At 33.9% G+C, this 23367-nt stretch overlaps 1 pseudogene; it reads right to left on the reverse strand.

Annotated features, from left to right (window-relative positions):
- Positions 1 to 8723: 8723 nt before the first annotated feature.
- On the reverse strand, positions 8724 to 9784 carry LOC101844231 (annotated as a pseudogene).
- Between the last annotated feature and the right edge of the window lie 13583 nt (positions 9785 to 23367).

Here is a 23367-nt window from a genome sequence, read left to right on the forward strand (position 1 = left end):
CTGCACAAATAAAAACTGACAATGCTCTAGCTTATGTCTCCAGTAAATTGGAACAGTTTTTCAAATATTATAATATAAATCATGTAACTGGACATGCAGTAGTTGAAAGATCTAACTGAACCTTGAAAGAAATGCTTCATAAACAACCAGGGGGAACAAAGACCCCAAAACAGAGGTTACATAATGCGTTACTTACATTGAATTTTCTTAATGCTAATGAGAAAGGACAAACATGTACAGAATAACACAGGACTACAGAGAAAACTTCTGAGCTGAACCAACCTGTGTATTTTAAAGATATTATGGCCTCAGTCTGGAAGCCAGGGTATGTATGCTGGAGAAGAGGTTTTGCTTTTGTTTCCACAGAAGAAGAAAAACTTTGGATTCCATCAAAATTAATCAAGATTTGATCTGAACAGAAGAAACCTCAGGAGGAAGAAAGATGATAGCTCACTTACAAGGATATATTCCACTATGTGCTACTATGTGTAAGGAGACTGCATAAAAGGAAAAGTGTTCTGTTTTTTGTCTTTACAGGAAAACTCAACTCTAAACAGCGAGAAAAAAATACTGGATGTATGGATACCTGAAGAAGAAAGGATAGCTCCCCAGAGGACCATCAAACATGCAATAATACAACGTGTGGTATCAATGCCGGAATCTCTCTATCTTGTTATTATAATTTCCACTTCTCTTTGCTTCTTAAGATGCCTTAGTCCCAAATCATTTAATTAATCCTGGCTTTAGAGTTGGATTGGCTCTCCTGCTTTAAACCCAAGTATATTGTTAAAATACAATTCAAAATTTCTGTATTATATCAAAGAGCCATTGATATAAGACAGAAGAAAACAAAATTAGGGACTGTCATCTGTGTATACTTGGTTCTTTTTATAAAATTCAAATCTCCTTCATGTTTATTATCCTTCTTAGGGTTGCCTTTCCCAGTATGCATACATATAAAAGTTAAAAATTTCTGTGCAAACATTAATGTTTGAGTTTTCCAGAGAACAAGGAATCTCGTGACAGCAATCTTCAAACACTTCAGAAAGAACATGGGATCCCACATCATCGACTCCACCTGACAAGCACCGTCCTGAAGCTTAGGTTTAGGACTACATTACTTGTCACAACTCCAGAATAAGGAACTGATTCCGTACTTCTTCTACATTCTGACCAGAGCTTCAATAAGAGTATCATTCAAAATTAGAACTTCAATCAAGCACCTCCTGCCAAACAGAGACTAATTAACCTACTTAAGACTCTAGGTACACTAACATTTTCTTCCCATAGGTCCTCATGATTGTCATCTTCCCAATTCAGCAGGAAGTAAATTTGAGAATTCCATGGCCCCTCTCCCTACTATTGATATTAGAGGATAGATTACTCCTGTTAGTGTTAGTTTTCAATTATTTTAGGGCTGGGATTGGAAGGAGGTGTTCAGATTTGGGCATCCCTTACGGATACGTTTAGAATTTTGATGGGATAGATATGTTTAGCTTAGGATATAAGTAGATTATAACTTATCAACCTCTATGTATACATGATGTATATGTGTGAATTTGTATCAAATTTAAATCTGTTTAGACTAAAAGGGGAATTGTAGGGGAGCACCCCACAAAACTCTTCATGCCCATAAGGGTGGAGATAAGGAAATTAGCACAGGTGAAGATAAAAGGAATCGAAAGAAGAAGGAAGCTCTCTTTTGGAAGCCTGCCACGCTTGTGTGATTCTTTATCTGGTAAGTATATATGTTGTTTCTTGTATTGGCCATCATCTTTAGTAAGGAATTAAGACATTTTGCAGTATATATTATCTCAAAAGCACAGAAATTATTCTCAAGCACCACTGGCAAGATATGGTTTTACTTTCCTAGTTACATCTGGAGTAAGCCACAGCAATGTTTCACTTATGTGGACTGGTAGTTTGGAGATGTACATAAAGTCCTATGGGAATAGTTAATCATAATATATAATATGTACTTACAAATGCTGATAGAAGGCCATAAATGACTTGCCAAAAACAAAAAATAGAAATAATTATGCAAATAGATAAGTTAATTTGATTGGTTGCAGTAATCTCATAAAACATACATGTATCACAAATGTCAGATTTTAAGTATAAATATATACAAATGAATTTGTAAATTTCATTTTGTTACTTATAAGAACCATTAAAAGATGTTATTGCATTTAACTCTTAAGCATTTTATCTTTGGGGAATTAGAGTGATCAGAAAGAAGTTAGCAAAAAAAAAAAAAGGCACATACAAATGCACAAATGAAACATGCACCATACCTCCACAAGTTCAAGTGCAATGGGAACTCAGATCTGAGATGGCAAGTGGAGTCTGACCCCCAACAAACAAGCTATTTTAAATTGGTACTTCGTGGCACAGGGAAAATCAGTTTTCTTCAGCAGAGTATCACTGAGTATATCAACCACATTCTAGGGCACACCTTTACCCAAAATCTGTTAGTCAACTTAAATGAGCTCTATGTTTGTTGGTTTGCAAGATGGGCATTTTGTTTCCATTTATTTATTATTTATTGGTTGATTGATTGATTGTGTGTGCATGTGATTTCTTGTGTTATGTTTTTCTTTCTTTGGTTTTTGCAGAGAAAGCATATAAAGTTGTATGGGTATGAAGCTCAGAAGGATCTGGAAGAATTCGGGGCGGGGAGAAGCATGATCAAAATACATTTTATGAAACAAATTGGAGACAGAAAACAGGACATCTTTGGTGCTTCTTCAAATGAAGCTAATGTTTGCTTCAAACAAAGGTGATTTTGGTCTTAGACTATAGAATCAAATTAGCTCAGGTGAAAAGGCAAATGCTTAGACTTCAGACAGCCAAAGTACTGAATTCTACGGGCAGAGCTCTTTCAGTAGAGGCTTTGGTAACGGGTCTCCTCTAACAATGAAAGGTAGAGAACTGTCATTATTCGAGACATGCCTTAAAGGAGTAAGAGAAATATGGAAAAAGCAATTGTTTCTATACAGAGTCAATATGTATTTCTGTCCTCTTCATGTAAGAATACAATTTAGAAATATATTGTTCAAAGCAGTAAAGAAAGCATAAAGATAATTTTCAGGTATATAAACAAAGCACACATATGTTCAACAAATATGAAAATAATTTCAAGTCACTCTATTAAATTACTTCCAAAAACATTAAGGGAAGTGCTAGATTCTTTTTTCGTCATGAATCAGAAATACCCTTTACCCTATATCCACATAGAAATTTGTAAAACTTTTTACAGTGCTGCCTGTTCTTCATGCATAAGATACAACACTATTCCCGGTGGTGATAGTGCATGCCTTTAATCCCAGCACTTGGGAGGCAGAGGCAGGCAGATCTCTGTGAGTTTGAGACCAGCCTTGTTTACAAGAGCTAGTTCCAAGAAAGCCTCCAAAGCCACAGAGAAGAAAAAAGATACAACACTATGACCTAGGCTGAGTGGAATGACATATATATCCATGGGGTTAAGTTCCACAATTCACAGCTTGAAAACTTTAGCTGAAGAAAAAAAATAGCTAAAAGTGAGATTACATGAAAGAGTTAATTTTCTATGAATTATATGTCCAGAGCTCAATTTAACACTCAACTAGAAAGGAAAATAGATAATTATTAAAAGTATATACTCTAGAATCTCAATGTCATAGCTCTGAATCCTTGAATAATAATATGGTGTTTCCCATTTGTAGCATACTAAAATATAGATTTATTTTAACTACAGATTTTTTCCATTTCACAATTTGTTCTATACTAGTATTTTAAGAAATTTCACCTAAAATTACTTCAAACTGTTTTGATTTCAAGTATCCCTTTCTTTAGAAATTTACTGTTTCCCTTTGATCCTTTGTGGCATTTATTTGAAAGAGAAAACCAGAGTGTGTTATTGTAAAGCCCGGCAGTAAGTTTGTAAAGGACAGCATTATGGAACAGTAAGGACAGGCTCTATCTGAAAAGGCCTTGATCGCCTTGCAGAGATGGATCATTTCAAGGCTTCACATGAGGCTGCTCTGGGAACAGTCCAACAGAGAAGAGGGACTTGATCTGCACTCCACTCAAAAAACAAATTTTAAACCACTTATTTTATGTCAAACAGTTGCAGGACAGACCGAATTATGAGACAATGGAAAAAAAACAAGTAATAAAAATCTCTGTTCTCCATATCACAAAAGCATACTTATAAATTTGCCTTTCAGTGAAGTTAAGGTTAAGTTCTATTAACCTACAATAAAAGCAAGGGACACTGTAATGAAGTTTGAATTAAAGTCATTGTTTAATTTTCTTTTCTAAAAAGATTTGAACTTACATAATGCAACATTTATGGAACAACAAACTTTTAAATATTCTTAACCATGCTCAAATAAACAGAAAGTTTTAACAGCATGTATTAAAATTCAATAACTCAACTCTAAATTGAGCTGCTCCTAACTATCCCTGGGTAATGAAATTCCTGTGATAGTTACTGAAAACAAGTGATCATTTCTATACACAAGACAGTGCTTGTCAGTGGCTTCCTATGTTGCTGAACAGATTTTCATATTTAAAAATGCCCACATTTTGCTCATCAATAAGGTGGTTGATCTGCCAATAGTCTTTTCATTTGTGTCATGATGAAAGTGAGATGACATGGAAACATGAAACAATAATTCTATAGCTTTATTTCTTTATTATATGTTGTGGATGTTTAAAACATAGAGGCAACACAAGCAACACTATCACTAGCATTTATTTACTAGTGTCACGTTACAGGCATCTTTTGGTTCTTCATATTTCATCATTACCTAGTATGTTTATGTATCCTCATTTTTAATTTTTGACTAGCTTTATTTTGTCGTGATATAAACTAGAGTCATTTTCGAAGAAGTAACCTTAATTGAGAAAATGACATAATTTTTTCTATGAGCAAGTCTGTAGATTTCCTTCTTTGATGATAAAACAGGACCCAGTGCACTCTGACCAATGATATGCTGAGCAGGTAGTAATGGACTGTATAAGTAAACAGGATATTTCATGGTCAGCAAGCCTGTAAACAGCATTCATCCATGGCCCCTGCATCCATTCCTTCCTCAAACATATTGCTTTATGTTCCTGCCCAGGCTTCCTTCACTGATGGACTGTGTCTGCATGTATAAGTGAAGTAAACCCTTTCCTTTTGAGTTGTTTTCAGTCACTATGCTTTATCAAAGTAATAGAAATCTAAGACAAATATATAATAATGAGTTTTATTATGACATTTGAACATATATTTGTCTCTATGTTTTCTTCTATTATCTCTCTTACACTGCCTTCCCATGGCCACTTGTTCCCATTGGTTGTCCCCTTGATCTTTCTGCCTACATAGTCTGTCATTCTGCTTTCATGACACATGTATCTAGTTTTATTTTATATACTTTTTAAAAAGATAATTATATCATTTCCCGTTTACATCTCTCCAGTCATTTCCAAGTATCTTCTGTACAACTTTCCATGATCTGAACATTCTCAAATGTATAGCCTCTTCTTCTCATCTTCCCAATTATTACGTGTGTGTGTGTGTGTGTGTGTGTGTGTGTGTGTATACAGATGTGTATACACATATGAGAGATAGGATCAGCTGTATGTAAGTATTTGGTATTGCATATATTTTAGAGCTATTTACTTTGGACTAGTCTCACTATCCTTTACAGCAGTCATCAGTTGCTTTTAGCCAAAGGTTATGATTCTTTGAGGTTTTATTCTTTCACAATTAGTATGTCTTTTGATAATGCCACTGTTCAGACCTTTATTCAGACATTTATATGAGAATTTGTTTCAAAGCAGGTGTCCTGTGAAATAATATGTCTACCCCTTGTAGCTGAATATTATGACTCATAGATGCAGGAGCTGTTATGTAGAAATAGTTATCTATTGCTGGATTCTCTCAGAATATCTTGATTTTATCAATGTGTCTAAATGTAGCTTTCTGTGATGGTCTCCATGTGATGTGAAAACAAACATCTTATACTGGGAATCATAGCTACACTTACCTCTTGGTATGAGAATAAGATTCATAAAGCAGTTTGAAATCATGGTAAGCTAGCAAAGTTGTGGTAGTATATATTCTTCTTATACCTATGATTTTACCTGCTCCAAAATGTTGGCTAGATTACCAGTTCCAGACATGATTTCTTTCTAGTTGAATGTGATTTAAGCACAACTAGGCAGCTGTTGGTTATCACCACTAATTTAAGTTTCACTCTTTACAATTTTAGGGATATCAGCAATGCTGGTCATTGTTGTTGCTTACAGGCACTAACTCTGAATAGAACTATTAGATTGCTTTACTCTTTTGGTACTTTCCATAGTATTTTCCAGAGTCATGGCACCTAGACCACAGGAAGGAGGCTTTCCAGTAAGATTCAGGTCAAATACTTCAAGTTCTGTTTTCTAAGTGTATGGTGCCTTAAGAAATGGTGGCTTACCTTCAACACATGAGAGACATGCAAGGAAGTAACTTGAACTATTCTAACCAACCATCTTAAAGGACATATCTAATTTTGGGAAATATGGCTTTCATTAGTAATAGGTTACTTTGGAAAACTGTATTGAGGATCATAAAGTAAGACTCCACCTAAAAATTGAGGTAAACAAAATTGAAAACTAGGAACTCATAAATCTAAGAACCTATAGAGCCAAACATACGATCAATTTATTGGAAAAATACAAAATGGAAATGAAACTATATTGGGAATATATCTGATGATTAATGTGCAGACATAAAAAGAAAAGAGGGAGAGAGAAAGAAAGAAAAGAAAGAAAGAAAGAGAGAGTGAGAGACAGAAAGAAAGAAAATAATCTCAAAAAGTCCCAAGCACCGACAACAATAAACAAGAACCAATATATCAAGGAAGGAAGTGAGCCAATGAAAAAATGTATCAGAGATCTAAGTAGAGAGCTTGAAACAGAAGAAATAAAGTGGTTAGGAAAACCCTCAAAACATGTTCAACATCATTAGCTAATTCAGAAATGCAAATTGAACCAGCTTTATGATTTCATCTTCATATATTCAGAAAGCTAATGTAAAATGAAAGTGAAACAAACTGACCAAAACAATCCTAACAACTAATGTAGCAAGGTTAATAAAAAAGAATTTTTTATTACTGTCGGTAGGAATGCAATTTGGTGCAGCCACTCTGGAAATCAGTATGAACAACCACCATCCAAAAAAAAATTAAAAAATGAATCTACCATAAGACCCAGCTATACCACTCCTTTGCATATATCGAAAGAACTTCACATTCTGTTCTACAGTAACTTGCACAGCTGTCTTCATACCTATCATATTCACAATTCCTAAGAAATTAAACAATGGAATACTACTCAACTACAAAGAAAATGAAATCAATAATTACGCTCTCATATTCTTATGGGCATAGTTAAGAGTTAAACCAGACAGCAAAAAAGCAAGCACTGCATGTTCTTTCCTATATGTGGTTCTTTGTTTAAAATCATTATATGTGAATATACAACATGTAATAACCACAGAAACCAGGAAAGTCTAAAGGGACTATGAAGGAGGCATTTGATGGGGAACAGTACAATAAAGTTGAATGAAGCAGGAAACAGAAAAAAGAAAGAGAAAGAAAGTCTCCATCTGAGAAGGCACAGGGAAATTAACGATATAAACATCTCTTTGATAAAGCATCAAGGAGTCATAGTGGTTTATATCTATCTGTCATGAAACAAGACACATAAAGCTATATGCCTACATATAATATGTATAAATTATTTTAATATATGTATATATTAAACACATGTATTAAGCATATAGTACACATTTGTATTAAAATCAATTATGTATATGAATATATTAATGCCTATAGGGCTGATCATGATGCCCATGAATATCTTATTATACTGTCTTTTTAATGGAAATGTGCTCTTTTATTACATAGAGTCTCACTACATGACAAATTTCTCAAAAAGGAACTCAGGCTAACTATCTTCATCTGTAGAATTGTGGTATGACAGGATAATGTTTTTATGTTTGCCTGACACCAGTTAGAAGGTATAAACAGAATCAACTAAAAATGACTATTACCTAAGCCTGAAAATAAGGATTCTTGAAAGGCCTTAGCACCCCTGATGGAAAGATTAAGGGCATCCTAAGAAAGCTACTAAGTAGTCACTTGACATTTCAGGAGTTTGTCTATGGTTGTTTCCTTTTCTCTCAGGCCCCACATGGTTCAAAACTATGACCTGGACCTGAATAGACAAAGCAGATTTGGGAAGTCCTGGGCAGTGGTTTCTATTTTCTACCTAGTCCCTGAGGGCATTGAATTTAATATAGTTTATGTAAATCCAGAGAAAATAGAAAATATAAGAGCTGAAGGACTGGGGAGAAGTGAGGAATTTGAGAAGCCAGAGTTGCAGATGTTGATGGGGTCATTTGTCCACTTTTTTGACTCTGTTAGCTTCTGGTTTCTCCTCCTTGCTTTTTCTACACTTCTCTGATTTCTTTTTCCTCTTCTAGGTCTTTTTATTTACATCCACTGTTTGGACTCTTTTGCCTTTTTTTGAAATTAGAAGAGCCCTTGTGATCACCTCCTCTCTCCTCATCTGAATCAGATCAGACATTGTTCCTCATAGCCAACTCATTTGTCAGAGGAGCAGGTGGAGTTGTGTTTACTAGGGCTGTTTTTGTCTTCATAACCACTCTCCTCTGGGATGGCCCTTGGACCCCAGCAGCATTGTCAACTTCTCAAACAGCCACTGCTTGATCTTTCAAGGTATTCCTTGGTGTTCTGGTTTGTCACACTGGAAGGAATTATGCACAGCTTGAATTTCATTCCAAAGTAATCAAAATAGACATTGTAAGGCAGTTTGTCAGGGAGATGTGTCCAGCCCAATAAATGGTTCATAAGTCTAACACTGAAAGATATTACAGATGGTATATCCAACTCCTCACATAGTATAGCCAAGCTGAAACTCTTGATGAATTCAAACTGGAATGTCCTTTGATAGTCAGATTGTAGTAAACTGATTCCTAGAGAGGAACTTTGAGCTACACTGTAAGACCACTGCACTGGGCTGAACCATCTGAATTACTTTGGAAATGACTGACTTGAGAATGATTTCATAGGACTCATCATCAACTCCATCTCAAAGTGGGTAGTTAACAAGTTATTTACCTTGCCAGTCCGAGTATCATGTAGGTCCCCAGTTCCTGGAAAATATTCTCTGTATTTATGAATGGACCCAGTCATGACCCACTCTGTGGCATAGAAGACCTCTTCCATGCCTTTTCCATGGTGAATATCAATGTCAATATACAGTACCCTCTGGTTATACTTTAACAGTTACAGCATGACTAAGGAAACATCACTAATGTAGTAGTAGTCAGATGCTTGAGACTTCCCTCCATCTGGTGCTTATTAAGTTTCACAGCACTTGCTATATTGCCACCAGAAGACAACTGACACCACTCAAACAAGAAATCAAATGCTGGGCCATTCTCACCATCATTGGAACTCTGAATCTTCTTGTTGTACTCAGATATGTTTCCTGGGTGAAGTGAATGCAAGAATTTAACGTTGTCATCAATGTGGTTCTTGGTCATCTTCTCGGTATTTGCTTTGTGTGGATGATAGTTTTCCAGTTTTCAGTACAGATCACAGTTGAGAATAAAACTCAAAAAATTATAAGCCATGTGGATTCAGTGAGGTTTTATTGGATAACCTTGTCCATTAAAGTTTCCAACATCTCCATAGTAGTAGTAACTGACTTTGCTCTTGGTGCCCCTACTCTGTGCCATTTTGCTCTCTACTTGACCCATACCACATCCATTATATTTCCTTTTCTCCTTATAGGCTCATATTCTGCATTTTTTGTACATATCTATAAACTGGAATCTATATTCCACATAGGGAAATTAATATATATTTTTTGCCTTTGTGATTCTCCTAAGGCAGGAGCTCAGTGCATATAAACTGATATCTAAGTTTGTCCTTCTCCCTCAAACTCCTTAGTGTTGGGATTGCAAATGCCTTTTGTGTTTACCTATGTGTGTGTGTCTGTGTGTGTGTGTGTGTGTTTGTGTGTGTAAGCCAAAATTTAAGTTACAGCTGCAATTTATGTGATGCATTTTGAAATTTTTCATTCTATAGTTCTGCTTTCATGTATTAAATATACATATATTTATCATTTTCATATCTAAAATATCCAGATACTATATTGTGGATGTTGCTGTTATCTTGAACAGTATGGCAATACCTGAATACATAATAATTTAGTATTCACATATTTAATTCACATGAATAATGTCGAAGAGGTTAAATACTTCTCCACAGGTGAAAATATTGTTAAGTAGCAAAGCATGACCTTGAACCTATGCATTCATATTTCAAACACTGTATACTCTGCAATATTTCAAACTGGCTCGCTATGGAGTCAATTGCATTTAACCTTCAATTTAGAAGCAATTAAAGTTAGTAATTCTTAAGGATTCCGAACACTCTAAGTATTCTAAATTGTTTGTGGGAGTCAGGTTAAGTGGGTAGAAATGATGATTTACATAAAATATTCATTTTTAATGAATCATTTTATTACATTTTAAGTGCTGAAAAAAACCCTGAAAATTTTCAGTTGACACTAATACTAATATACATATTAAAGTCAGTGAGTACATAGCTTGTATTCTGGAGAGCTGTCTGTTTCAGATGTCCAAGGATTTAAGTATTTTATTTTATTTTATTTGTATTGGTATTTTAAGTACATTTTTAAAACGTAATTTTAATTGTCTGATTTTATAGCACATTTTTATATTATCTATTTTATCTAGAATCATTTTTAATCTAGATTCTTAAAAATAAAAAGGAAGAAAGAGTGAAACATGATTTTAGAAACAGAGAACTCGTAAGTTTTCATGGTTTACTTTATATATAAATTTTGCTAGAATATTAAATGTGACATGTTAAAGTAACATATAATACTAAAGTTTCTTAGAACATTTTTTCTAAATTACTTTGTGAAATATCTTGGAAATGATCTTATTTCAGGGGTAAAATATGTGCCTTTTTTCATTTTCTTGATGACAGCAAACATTTAATCCCTTTTCGAGAACCTGTGGTATCTGCACAGAGAACTGCTCACACTTACTGCTTTGTTTATATTGTAAATGACAGCTTCATTCACAAAACGATAAATGAATACATATTCATACAAGGGAATTACTATCAACCTGCTTAAAGCTTTTATATTTCCTGAATAAATTCATTTTTTCGATCCCTTATTGTTTTGAAATTACCACTCTTTGATGAGAAATTGCTTACGCTTCAAGCTGTAGCATACAAGCATCCACGGCTGACGGATACATTGACGAATGAAAAATTCCAAGCTTTGTGTAACTCAAATCAAGTGGATTCAATAGTTTGTAAAAGTGTAATAAAAATTGACCACTGTTAGCTAGGTGAAATTTACACAAAAGGGGGGAAATAATACTCAACTAAGCTGTGATGATAAATATGAGTTCAACAGTAAATAAAATAAAAAACACAAAGAGTTTCTTTTGAAATGTAAAATAGCAAGCATAACATGATTAGATAACTTATCATTTATAAAAATCCGAAGGTGAAGATCTGATTTGATCTTAATGCAAATAACATTTATAACAGTTAATAAAGTTTACAACTGTTCTAAAACTTCTTTGTAACTATTAGAGATGTAGGTTCTTTTTAAAGGAAAAAAATGGTCCTGAATAAAACAGATCGAGATGAAGAGATATGTCAGCTGTTAGAAATACTTGCTGATTAGGCACGAGTTTCTTTCCAGCACCCACATCAGGCAGCTCACAAACACCTGTAACTCCAGCTGCATGGGATTTGAAAACATTTTTCGGCCTATGAAGCCACCTCCAATTGCAATAACCAGACAGAGACATACAAATAGATACATACATACAAATGCATGCATACAGACAATATATATTTTAGTATATACACAAATATGTATATATTCTTTCTAAAAACAAAGATGAAAATGAAAAAGATTGGAAATATAGGTGAGAAAGATAGAAAACCTGTTGAAACAGTGAATCAAGTATTATTTAGCAAGCAAATTCAATAAAACTTGCTGATAAATGGTTGTCATCAGTGGGAACTGCATTAATTACTGTTGCTTAGCTTAATAGACTTTCAACAAATTACATGTATTTATCACAAAGTAATTTGGGAGAAAAAGTACTCTAGGGGAGTAAGCTTATTTCCTATGAGTTCACTTAGAATCATGTTTGGAACATTACAGTATATGGCTAAATGAAAGTTGGAATTAAGTTCTGAAATTTGGAAGGAAAGTAAGCAAGAAATTTATATTTTAGACTGCTGCACTTGACTGCGATGGAATCAACAGAGTAGGACTGTTTACAATGGGAAAGGATTAGCAAGGCTTCTAAGCAGAGGGGGCAGGACTAGATGTGCTGGAGACATTAGTTAGAAGTCTGTGGGCGTCAACTAAGAAAGTTTCAAATCATGCTTAATTTCGAAGTTTGAAATCATTCTTCATTTCTAAGTTAAGGAGAAAAGCAGCAGAAGGAAGATTTAAAAGCATCCAGTTTATAACAGGTAAGGAGTTTGACTCCAGGCTAAGAGAGAATGTGGAGAGCTTTAGACCTGTCATAGATGACCTGAGGGCTTCATGTAGCCGGCACATCTCATGGGTAATCTCTACCTCCTTGAAGATACTGCACAGTGAGTTGGGTAGGGTGTCTAACAGTGTTGCAGTGACTCTCTGCCTCTCTTGTCTCGTATCTACCTAATATTCAGTCGTTCTCTTGTTGTGACTTGTTGTAACTCCATTTTGAGAAAGTTCCCTGGTGTGTCTTATGTGAACACCATGTGCTGGGGGCAGCACTCAGACTCGGTGCTCTGGAGGATTTGTTCCGACCCTTCCTTTTCCCCTACTGTGTACAGGTGCAAAGACTGGGAGGAGCCACTCATTGGTGGGAACCATTGGTGGCAGATAGTCTTTACAAATTATTACAGTTTTTGCTACACACAGTGATCTCCTAGGGGGAAATGGCATGTTGAAGTTGAAATCATTTTTCTGCTTGGGGTCTGGCTTGTGTTATGGTAGTTAATACGTTTTTAAATGATGCTGTGATTTTGGCTTGAAGCTTCAGTCAATCATCCTAAAACTTGGGAATCTGGTGCTCTTCAGCTCAGCTCTGTGAGGAGAGGATGAGAGCCCAGGATTGAAATTGCTATGGGATTCTCAAAGTTAGCGGAATTGATGTTTCCTGAACTCAAGGTTCTTTATTTGGAAGAATTCGCTGAGGAATATATACCCCAAACCTATAGTGTCACTGAGGGAGAAATTTAGATCTAACACAAGCCAAAACTTCTCCAAATGCAAACTTTTGTTAGCTGAAAATATTATTTCCCACTCTACCAGCAGAGAATTTTTAAATAATTTGAAATAATTTTAACTAGAATTTTTAAATTAGGTCTTAAAATAGAATCATAGACTTATATGTATACTTAAAGTAAATAAATATTATAAATGTGAAGTGTTATTTTAAGTCAAATAAGGGAAAGAAAAAATAAAATTCATACTTTAGATGTGTTTATTTCTTTTGTTAGTTTTCTTATCAGAACCAGGGAGTTTATGGTGGCAGATAGAAGAGATTCACATTGTGAACTACAATCTGCTTTGAAGAATTGTATGTCTTCTGCAAAAAAAAGTGTTAGTGATGCAGTAAACAATAAATATGCAAAATTTCCAAGGTCTTATAACTCAAAGGATTGAAATAAATAATGATAGCACAAAATGGAACATGGTGGAGAGATAACAACAGGTCTTTAAGCCTTCTATAATCCTGTAATATCCTAAAATAACACAGGCTTCAAAATCAATTATCTTGTAGTCTGTATCTAATGAAGGTGAAAAGGTATGCTGAAAAATTAATTACATAGAAACAAGTAAATAGTGTTTTTACGTTGACAATAAGATCACTCCTTAATATTATTTTTATTCTTTAATGCATATATATCATCTTTACTAATTAGCTATCATTAGTGGGCAGACAGCTGCTTATTTAGTTCTGCTTATTGACCGACTAGCTCATTCTCTGTCACACCAAAATGATCAGTACATTGAAGTGGAAGGAAACCACTCTGTGCTGTACTTTTCATAAAAATAATAAAAAAACACTTTCTGCATTAAAGAAATTCATTTTTAAGTTCCATGACTGATATTGATGATGAGTTTACTAAGGACGGATAACATTTTCAGACACTTTGAGACCCTTTTGTACTAGTTGGGAAAGCAAATCCGAGATGTTGAGAGAGACTCTATATGCCATCTTCTGCATCATTCAGCTCTCTGTTCCACAGATAAGTTATTTCTATGCAAAGTTAAATGCTCTTTTGTCTCTTAAATACTCCCAAGCACACATGCACAAACACACACACACACACACACACACACACACACCACACACTCACAAACACTTTTAGAATTATATTTCTATCAATTTAAATCATGTGAAACCAAGTGGATGGAAATGTTCATACCAATTATTACGTTTTATTAAAAAGAAAAATACACGCATAGCATCATTATATGTAAAACATGGGGGTACCATGATTGTTACTATATTGGTAATTTGAAAATAATAAAATAATAAATAAAGTAATAAAATAATAAAATTGGAATAAGACTTAATGCTCTTTTGATGTCAACACCTTTGCATTGTTAATTTATGATAAATGTATTTTCTACCAGAAGGAACATCTAGAGTTTAAGCAAACTTCTATATTTACTATAGAATAAATTTGTACTTCACATCTTGAAGGACAAATGCTTAGGTCAGAATATTTATCCCCATTCGTATGCACATAGAAACTCAGGTACATTTTAGAAAAGTTTCAACATGGGTCCCAAATTAATTGTTCTTCAGTCACTTCCTATCCCTGTCTGCATTTGAAATGATAAGTATAATAGAAACAGATATTCTAAAATTGACGTTTGAATTTCGATTGGGTCCTGTCAAAACACATAATGTTCTATGTAAATTGTAAGAATACATCATAAAATAATAAGAGATATATGACTCACTTCTTGTTTAGAGAGCATGTCATGCCAGATCTCAGTTGAATGTCTTTTGTGCCTAATAAGACAAACCATGGAACAACTGGGAGTTGATTTTTTGTCTTGCCAATGCTACTGAAGAAACATTCCTCTGTTTTCAAGCCAAGTTATGAAGAATTCATTTGGCAAGATTTATTCTTGGCTTTGACCTGCAGCCTTCTTGGAACAAAAGGCTCTGGCAAGAAAACCGAAATGATGGCATGGTTGGCTCTTAAGGAAGGCAGACATTTGAGGCAAACACCAGGGACCCTGAATCCTGGCTCCCACATCAACAACAGAAGAGATACTTAGACGGAAGTGAAGGCCTCTGCTTCAATGGGCTGTTCTACTCTGTCAACCTTTTGTTCCTGTCTTTTTGTCTGTCTTGAATTTGAATTTAAAAAGTCTCCAAAGTATATTGCAAGATTATTCTATATTCTCAGAACCTTGGACTAATACCCATTTCTAACAAAAATAAATTACTAAAATTTTTTGTGAATCTGTACTTCATGGTTTAACATTGTGTTAAATAGTATATGTATGCATATGAATGCAAAAATATTGTATTAGGTTATAGAACAAAATTTAGATTTAACCGCACATTTTGAGAGATTACATGTTCTGTATCTTATTTCTTTAGACTTAAAAGTCTCAAGAATGAAATGATAGGAATAAAGAATCCACTACGCAGTGAAATAGGAACTGCAATCTGCTGTTAAGAACCATATATCTGTTGCAGAAAACTTATATGGTTTAGTGGTAAGTAAATGCAGGGAATTTCCAAGACATTTGAATTCAAAGAATATCATTGAACAGACAGAAAAAATAAATAAAAGTAATATAATATAAAGCATACTATGAATATGCACTTATATCTCAATGAAAAACTTGAGATCAAAATTAGAATGATGCAAAATGTTCTAATATTTAATAATGATAATATTAATAATATTTAATAATAACATGGATAATGAAATTACATAATTAGTGTCTTTAACATTTGAAACAAAACAAAGTTACAAATTGTGTGTATTTTAACTAACCAAATAGTCATGCAAAGTAGAGAGTCTTAACACAATTTTGAAATGTCCTTTTAAGTACTTTTAACACAAGGAACTAAAAGTAAGAAAAATAATGTATTTTAAAAATTGTATAATTAATTTGATAAAATTTAAAAACAATGCTTTTGTTTTTGAATGGAAAATTAAGACAGTGATTTCTGCAAGCTAAGCATACACTGGTATGTACTTTTTATCCTCTAATTTTTATTATATACATCTGGTACTTTTAACCTATATAAATCTTGTTTGTTATATCTGTAAAACAAAAAATTGCTAGTTAAACTCTCACATTAGTTGAAAACACATCACAAACTATGTAGAAATAGAAGAAAAGCTCTATTACTTCACCAAGTTAGTGACATAAGGATGCCTGTTTTTGTTGTTGTTGTTGTTGTTTTTGGTAACCTTACTGCTTCAGTATCCCAAATACTGAAATTCCAAGCATGTGCCTGACTGGAAGTATTCAGTATTTGCTAACAGGTCCGATTACTAACATTAGCAACATTATTATCAGTTGTCATTATCTCCAACAATCAGCCAAGACACCTATTATCTACTAACATAGAATCAAACAAGTTAAAACAATATCAGAAGAAAAATTATGTCTGCTCACCTGGTGAATTAACGTGATTGATCTTTAGGCTGTGGACATAAAAGTTTAAAGGATGCCTATCTTTAAACATTTTCAAGGTGTGTGGGTGAGGTTAGATGGACAGAGACAGCAAAGGTTATTTGTGCTTCTCACATCTGTATCCCTAATGAGAGCACACCAGGGGCTGGGAGTAGAAAAAACTTCGAGTTTATCTAGGACTTCTCTCCCATTCACACTTCTTTAACTCCTTCCTGTTTTCCAAACAGTTTGTCTTCCCACAAACTAGGAATGAATTTCCCTTGGACGTTTTTGATCTCAGAAGTCACAGGGATACTATCCGTTTCTGAATAGGAACACAATCATATGCTTTTCAGTGAGTCACAGTAAATATCAAGCTGGAAGCATGCCAAGTATCTTTCTGTTTCTCAGCCTGTATATCAGTGAAATGGAGCTATTGTTGCATGCTCTCTCAAAGATGCACACTGAGTGTTAAAAGTTTATGAATGTATGAGTTGGCTTAGCTCAACCAAACAAATACCAGAGCCAAATGATAAACATAAAGGCTTACTAGGTCTCACTCTTTTGAAGGCTTTCAGTCCATGGTCAGTTGTCTCTGTTGTTTTAGGAAATGTGAAGAAGTCCAATAAGACAGGAGAGTAGTTTGAGCAAACTCTTTACCTTGTAACCATGAAAGTAAAGTGAGAATGAATAAGACACTAGAGCTCACTACACCCTCAGTTCTGTGCCCACAGTGATGTCATAATCTCCCACTAAATTCCAGCACTTAAAGGAATCATCATCTTCAAATAGCAGCCTTCTGTAGACAAGGCTCCAACTCAAGGGCTGTGGGGGTTTGTGAGATTTAAGAACAGCAATAATAAATAAAAATGGTTTTAAAAAGCATTGTGTAATTTGCATGAATATAAGAATTATAGTTGTGCCGTCTATTTAAAATTAAATCCACCATTCGTCATTCCCTTAGAGTACCTCATATATCGTGATGTTCTCATACTATAGGTTTGTCTGTTATTACTTCTTTAGGCATATTATTTCACAGCTTCACAATACAGACAAACTTAATCATACCTGGAATTACATACAAATATTCAAGCACCTACCTGTTAAATTAAAAGCTCTACAATAAAGAGATATCAAATAATTTTAAAGAACTTTCTAAATTATACTTGAATTAACTGTATTTTTACACTTTTTTTTGTTTCACAAAACAGGGTTTCTCTGTATTGTTTTGGAGGCTGTCGGTCCAGCCGGGCCTCGAACTCACAGAGATCCGCCTGCCTCTGTCTCCCGAGTGCTGGGATTAAAGGCATGTGCCACCACCGCCTGGCTTGTGGCACCACCGCCCGGCTGTATTTTTACACTTTAAGTAGTCTTATTTATCCTGTATAGTCACAAATAAATTAAAGGAATATGGAATCTTACATAAAAACAATGAAATCAAACTTCAGTGAAAGATATGAAAATATTTACATGTAAAATATATTGAATATGAGAAAAATATTGGAAATAAATATATTACATTAAATCCTATTGCAATCATAGAAGGAATACAAAAGAATTTTAAACTTATTAAGACATAAAGGATGCTGGCAGTAGTGCCATCTGCCTTTAAATTGAATTAATATAATATACCTGGTTTGTAAAATGTTTTGGAAATTGGCTTAATGTAATGTATTAAATATAGTAGAATTAGCAGAAAGTATAATAAGAATTAAGAAGACTACAGCATATTGAGGTAATAACAACTTTTCTACAACATCCAATTGAAAACTGAAAACAGCTTTTCTAAAAATAACCTGTAAAATTGTAAGATTATCATATACAATTCCAACACAGAAATTGAATGAAATGCCTTGAAGAGTAAATTAAAATAAAATATCAAAAATGGATCTGGGCTGCATGTACACAGTTTGTTCTGCAATGTTATACACAGAAAAAGATCTTACCTATTGTTGTATCAATATATAAAAAAGCAACAACTCAAAATTTAAACCAATATCCTAGTTAGTTTTACTTAGTCTATAATTCTATTATGTTGCTCTTGACATTAAAGTTGTTGGTACACTTGAGAAAATATAAAAAGATACTATGAAGCCTCTAAAATAGGATTGTAAATTTTATGAGATATAAATTTATAATATCTTATGGTAGGAAGAACTCAGGTTGTGGCTGAGTTGTCCACAATGAACGCTTATTTCAGATCTCAGTGATTGGCAGGGAAAAACACTTAATACTGAATCAATATTTCCATTTTCATTTTTGTGAATATTTATCATTGCATTAAAATGATGTATTTGTATTAATTCTTTGTAGTTCTGGTAATTGGCACAATTCTACATAAATTATTCAAATAAGAAACAATTTGAAATAAGACATAACAAAATTATTGACCTCTTCAATGTGAAGACAATTAATTACTATGGATGAAAACTGAAGGTGGCCGTTGTTATAAATATTGTTGTGGTGACAAAATGAATTTGAAGGCCCAGGCTGGTACTTCTGGAAAGTCATAATAAGTCATAACTTTGACTTTTTTTTAAATAAGGTTATCATTAGTGCCCAACTTTAATGATTTCACTCAAATGTCTTCACTAGTTCAGCTATTTGATTGCTTTTTGTTTTGGGCACTTAAAAGAGTATGAAGGAAGCAATTTCAGTGATTATTATACCAGAATCCTACACTTCTTATTCATATAGTGATTTGCCCATTTTTATAATGGTGAACATAAATAGGCAAAAACTTTAAACGTCTATACATTTCTTAATCTGCACTTAAAAGCACATCATAAATATCACTTTCTTTGCAGAGTCTGCCAAAATTATAAAACATTTTCCACTTATAAGTATAGTAAAATGTGTGTATATTTTTGGGAACAAATGCTGTGACCTTTTGCTCTTCTGACGTTCCACATATAGTATAACTTCATCGTTTGTTTGATGCTATGGAATAAGATAAAACTGACTAAGCAATAACATAAAATATGTGCATTGAAATGTAGTTGATATATAAGATATCTTCTTGCAAGTAACTAGTTCCTCAATAGATGAATGAATAAATGAATAGAAAATCATACTTTTTTAAAAAATTTTTTTGAGACAGGGTTTTTCTGTATTGCTTCAAAGGCTGTCCTGGAACTCTGGAGACCAGGGTGGCCTCGACCTCACAGACATCCACCTGCGTCTGCCTTCCGAGTGCTGGGATTAAAGGTGTGCGCCACCAATGCCTGGCTCCATATTTAAATTTTAGTATACTAAAATTTTATACTACAGCAAAATTCCTTCTAATATGTATTGCGCACATTTTAAAATGTAGACTTACATATGATTAATCAACCTATAATAAAAAAAGAATTATTATGTAATTAAAATATATCATATATATAAACTGTTCTGCAGGGTCTGTGATAAAGATTCGTTATATTTTTGTTTATGCTCTACCTATCCATAGGTATGTAACTTTTGCATTTTGAAAGAAGAAATAATTGGAGGAATTCATAACATTCTGCGTGAGACCAAATGGTGAAATAGCCTTTCAGACTGAATGGTGAAATAGCATTTCAGACTGTCACTTACAGATGCACACATCTCATTTTCCTTGGTTGTGTGAAAACCATGCAAACGTGATATCCCACTCAAATTAAGAGTACTTATTACTTGAATTTAAAGAGAGGGGTCTGTGTTTTGATACTGGACTGAAAGATTCAGAAAGGGAGACATCCCCTTTTTTAGAAAATAGATAACTTTACTGTAAAATGAATATGGGAAGCACCATTGGTGGTAGGAAATCAATATAAGCCTTAAAACTCTACTAGCAACAATTTATTATAAACATGATGATTTTGTAAACAAAATGGGTGAGAGTATAAGAGAACACATGTTCCCTTAATGATAAACCTCTTGTGTGTAGCTGAATAGATTCTATTTGGAATTCAATTCACCTGTTTTTGACTCATCATCCTTGTGATTGAAGGAAAAATACATTTTTAAATATTTATAAACTAAAATTCATGGTAATTTTTATATAATAATAGAATGAAATAAGAAGTCTCTGAAAATAATGGAAAATCACAAACAGAATTACACAAGTCATTATTGTAGACATCTACAAGAGGAAAATTAATTGACAGCTTAAACAATAAAGCAAGATTAGGTGAAAGATTATTTCACACACACACACACACACACACACACACACACACACACACACACACACACAAACACATAGCCAGACATTTCAAAGGAAAGAAGTCTATTTATTATTATTATTATCATCATCATCATCATCATTATCATTATTATTATTATATCAGCTTAAAAAGGAAAAAAAGGTCCTATAACGTTTTCTCAGGCCAGTCTGGAATCATTCTCCAGTATATAACAAATATGGTAATGAAAACTTGACTGCACAATTGGGTCTCAGGACTTAGACAACAATTTAAGAAGTGAGTCTATCAATTCACTAGAGCAAGGTGACACAGTAGGTGACTTGCCACTAAAGACAACTGACTGGCTTTTAAAGGCCATCAACTGTAAATATCTCTCCAACTAGGGAAGGGGTAAACTGAGATCCTATTCACTCCTTTCTGGAATGTTGGCAGGTCTGATCTGTGGTTCTTGTACAGGCAGCCACAGTGGCTGTGAACTCATGAGAGAAGGAATCCTGTCACGTTCAGAAGACAGTGTTTTACTCTCCCTCACCAAAATCAGACTATTACAATTCTTCTCCCTACTCTTCAAGTCTGTACCTGAACCCTAGGTTAGGAAGATGGGACATAGATGCCCCATTGATGGTAGGGAACACATTCCTCAGACACATGTGATTTGCATTTCACATGTTGTGAATTTCTGAGTTAACCATGCTCACTGAACAAAATCTCTCCCCTGATTAAATCTGAGAACTTTACTAATGTATGGGAATAAAGGTTTAAATTTAAAGAGCAGTTGGATGTTACTTCTATTTAACCAGATAATAGTAGAACTTTTATTCCTAGGGTCTATGAGGTCCCCAACAATAGTTCCCAGTCCAGATTATCAGCACCAGATGTGCTTTTACTCCTGCTGAGAAGTTCTCAAATCTAATCAGAAATCCGAATGCTTCTCCTATAATGTTTAAACTACCCTTACATGCATAGGCATATCCTGGCATATAAGCAACTGTTGTAGCCCATAGTGTTCACAGTTGGCTAGTATTCTATTAACTTTCACCTAGAAGTCTCCACTAGTAACTTTCAGTACTATGAGAGCTAGTCAGGAGAGTGAGAGATTCATGATAAATAACACCTGAATATCTCCGTCACCTGCAGTCAAAGTATGTGGTATTTTCACAAATGTGATCTGACCATCAATTTTTGGTGAGTAACCATTTACAATGTCAATTACCTATATTATTTGTGTATTTCCAGGATAGCCCTTACCATCAATTGAAGGAGAGAGAACTCTCTCCTTCAATATACCAAGCATAGTATACATAGATATACTATGCTTGGTACTGGGCTTTATATTTATCAACCTGTGGTTTCTGACAGCAGCACTATCTCCAATACCAGGCAACTCTACTCAATGAAAATATATTGTATATTATATATTATAATATATATGTATATATATTGAAAAGATGTCCCAACTGTTAAGAGCACTGGATACTCTCATAGATAATAAGTGTTCAATTCTCAGAACCCACTTGGCATCTCACGACCATCTGTAAACCCTTTTCCAGGAGATCCAACTAACTCCTCTCCCCTCTGTGGGCACCACATGTATCTTATGCCCAGACCTCTATAAAGCAAAAATGTCCTTACATATAAAAGTACTTAAAAAATAAAAATACATAATATAATTGACATACAATAAATATTTTATATACAATATATCATAATACATGAATTTATGCATTTATATATTGCATGAAAATTCCTAAAATACTATTTTCTGTATAGGTTTTCCAAATATGCTTACTGCTAATTTCATGAGTTTTATGCCAATATAGTTTTATACTCACGTATAAGTCAGTGGGTATAAAAGCAGGACAAGAAGTATCGAGGCATAAGGACCTTTATTTTTTAATTTTAAATAGATTGTTTTACATGTCAATCCCAGTTCCCTCTCCCTCCACTCCTCCCGCTCCCCCCCACCATCGCCTCCCACCCTATTGCCAATTCCTTCCACATAGGGGATATCTAGAGTGAAAAAGGTAATGAAAGTGGTGCCATTAACATAATCAAAATGAATTGCATGCATTAGAAATTTTCTGAAAATTCAACAGAATTACAGATTCTCTACAAGTGACTGGAAGGTATTTTAGGAAAACCAAGAAAAAAACATGGGCTTTAAGAAGTCTCTCTTGGTCTATATTCATTTCAAACATGGAGGAGAATCTTTACAAGACTTTAGGGAGAAGAGGAAATTGAAGGAACCTTGAAGAAAAGTAAAATATTTCTTTTCAGGGCTTTATATTTAAAGAACATAAAGCTTAACTGCTTTGGCTAAGCAATATTTTAAGTTGACTTTGGAAATCGTTTGTTATAAGAAAGTTCCCACACTCATATACACATTTTTGATAACTCTCAGTGATAATAATATACAATAAACATTTACATTTCATTT

Source organism: Mesocricetus auratus, unplaced genomic scaffold (genome assembly GCF_017639785.1).
Source record: "Mesocricetus auratus isolate SY011 unplaced genomic scaffold, BCM_Maur_2.0 Super-Scaffold_100021, whole genome shotgun sequence".
Taxonomy (NCBI): Eukaryota; Metazoa; Chordata; class Mammalia; order Rodentia; family Cricetidae; genus Mesocricetus; species Mesocricetus auratus.